Source organism: Neolamprologus brichardi, chromosome 9, assembly GCF_056152115.1.
Source record: "Neolamprologus brichardi isolate AB-2024 chromosome 9, ASM5615211v1, whole genome shotgun sequence".
Lineage (NCBI taxonomy): Eukaryota > Metazoa > Chordata > Actinopteri > Cichliformes > Cichlidae > Neolamprologus > Neolamprologus brichardi.
Window position 1 is genome coordinate 30,882,744 of NC_142112.1, and position 2,840 is coordinate 30,885,583.

Sequence of the window (2,840 nt, forward strand, 5' to 3'; positions counted from 1 at the left end):
TAACCAGTGAACCTTGAAGTGTGTAACGTTCCCAGAAGTCTCTTTCTGGTGCTCAATGGGGTGGTACTTAGACAAACTGGCATCAGCACATCCAATTTTCTTTACGCACTGATGACTTTAAGGCAATTACATTTTGGGGGGAATAGGAAACAAAAATAATTTTGTACATTTGCTTTACAGTAACACAACTCTAAGTAGTTTTTTCCACTATTAGACAGTTAACTAGCATGATAAAGCTTATTGTACCTTGCACAACCTTTTAATGGCATGTTAACTGTACAGACCTATAAACATTTTTAGGCATGTTTACCTTATCTATTTTAGCCAATCAAGTTAGCCAGGTAACTTCTAAAATGGCATGCTACAACTTTACAACTTGTCTAAATAACAGTCAAAGCACACACACCTGATCAATCCCACATACCCCATTCTCAGCTTTTCAAAATAAAGATGACCTCATGTGTTTTCATGAACATTTCTAAAGTTTCCTTAAGCTTGTCCTTTTCCTGGAGTACATCTTATGCTACCTAGTTTGTTTAGCTAACTGTGTCCATATTAGGACTGGGCGATTTGCTCCACGCTCGTGTTTGCACCCCTATGGCATCATTGCCATGGTGAGGTTAACATAGCAGTGTTAGCAAAATAGTAATTACAGTTCCACCGTCTTGCATCAAAGAAGAAAATGAAAAAAGAAACAGTGCACAAGTGAAAGAGAAACACACCTACTGGGAATTTTTTTTTTTTTTCGCTTTTCCAGCATGAAGAGATTTTTAAAAGTTGACAGTGAACCCTTTTGAACCAGTGAACACCCAGACACGTGTTGCAAGTGTTGATTGTTTGTGACATTAAACTATAGGATTAAAGATTCAATTTATGATTAATGTTACATTCATTTATGCATCTACAGAGGAAATCCTACTATTCTACTTTAAAAATATGAAAAGATAGAAATGGAGGTTACAAGTCTGGTTGCTTTTGTTACCTGTTGAAGATCAGCCTCTAGGTGCTGGGCTGGGGTCAGCTTTGAAGCATTAATTAACCGTAGACCTTTTTTGAGCACTATTGTAGGAATGGGATCTAATAGACACATTGATGGTTTGGAGGCAGTACTGAAGTTAACTCAGAAAAATGAATTGGAGAGAAAGAGTCTAAATAATTATGAGTAGTATTGAAAGTAGCTGTACATAATGATATGTCTGTAAGATGGTTATGAATGATTTGTCTCAAATGGTTAACAATTTTGACTGAAGAACCTTTGAAATATAAATAACGACACAACTGTAACTGTAATTTAATTCCTGAATTTAGTGCAGAAACCCTTTACATTTCTGTATTACTCAAAAATTCTCAAAGGGCTGCGGAGACCTTATATTATTTAAATGGATCCAGAAGCAGACAACACGAGGCCACACAAACTTGGTTAAACCAAGGGCGAGCCGTTTATTCAGGCTGACGAAATGAAGGTACAAAAATGGTGAAACAAAAACAAAGGACTAAACCTAAACTGGGAAAGAACTCAACTAAACAGTGAAGCACGTGGACTATAGAAAAACTAGGGACCGGGAACACGTGGGAGATGACAGACATGAGTAGACGACCAGACGACCTAACAACAAATGACAGAAAACTCACACACTAAATACACAGAGAGGGAGCGAGGGGAGTGGAAACCTATGGGGAACACAGCTACAGATACAAATAAATGTGAGTCCACAGGGAAACCAAACTAAACACACTGAACGTGGACCATGAGACTATCAAAATAAAACAGGAAACACGGAGACTTAGACTGACACACGAGCTTGACACACGAGGAAAGGCAGAAAAGAGAGCGAGGGAACACACTAGAGAGAAAGACATGACGGGCTGGGGAATGGCTATATCTGCATTCAGTGTCAATCAAATTGGGCTACACCCCAAATGGTTTTGTTCCAAGCTCCTGGGGATTTAAACATGAGTGTCTGTGGGCAATGCCATGTTTTTGGAGTCCACCTCAAGTTGTGTTAACTTTCAGAAGAGGCAAAAATCATTATTTTACTTTTATCACCCAGTCTGAAAATGTAACTGCATAAAGATGGGGAAAAAGTGATTGAGCTACTTGGATCACTTCGCAGATATAAATTGATATGACTTTAGTAGCTTCTGCAAAATGTTGTTAGCTAACTCAAACACATCAGGAATGACTGGCAACAATTAAGGTGAATTTGCTGGGCTCATTATATCTACCGTCACTGTGAAGGCAGGGACTAAAATTCCAAAATGAGATGAATTGTCAAGTGGGTCATGAGAAGTTCCCAGGAAGGCAATAAAGCAACTTTTCTACGCTCACAGTCATAATCTGCTGACAGAACGAACTCTGGGATTGATGGCATCATTTGGCATAATTTCGCTTCACTGCACAGATAGAAAACAGCTGAAGAAAGGCATTATCATCCTCTTGAAATCTTCTGTACTGGATGTATTGCCAGTCTTCAACAGGAAATCTTTTAGGGAAACATCCTCCAATCATTATAGAGACAAATACATCTGATTGCCAGTCTCTGACATTTCATTTTCTCTATTTCAACACAATTTATGAATGTTTTTTAAGGATTGTCTCTTGTGTGTTGTCTTCGTATAAGAGATGTGTAATCAAGTTCATCATTGTGGTTTGCTAATAACGTGGTCACCATGGTAACGACTAAATTGGCGCACGTAGCAATTCATCTTACTGGAAAAGTTATTTAACTTAACCCACTGTTTAGTAGAGAGCTTACCAAACAGAATTCATCACTATTACACTGCACACGACACTGTGATGGGATTTTTCATCAATATCAGAGGTAGCAAAAGCACACACA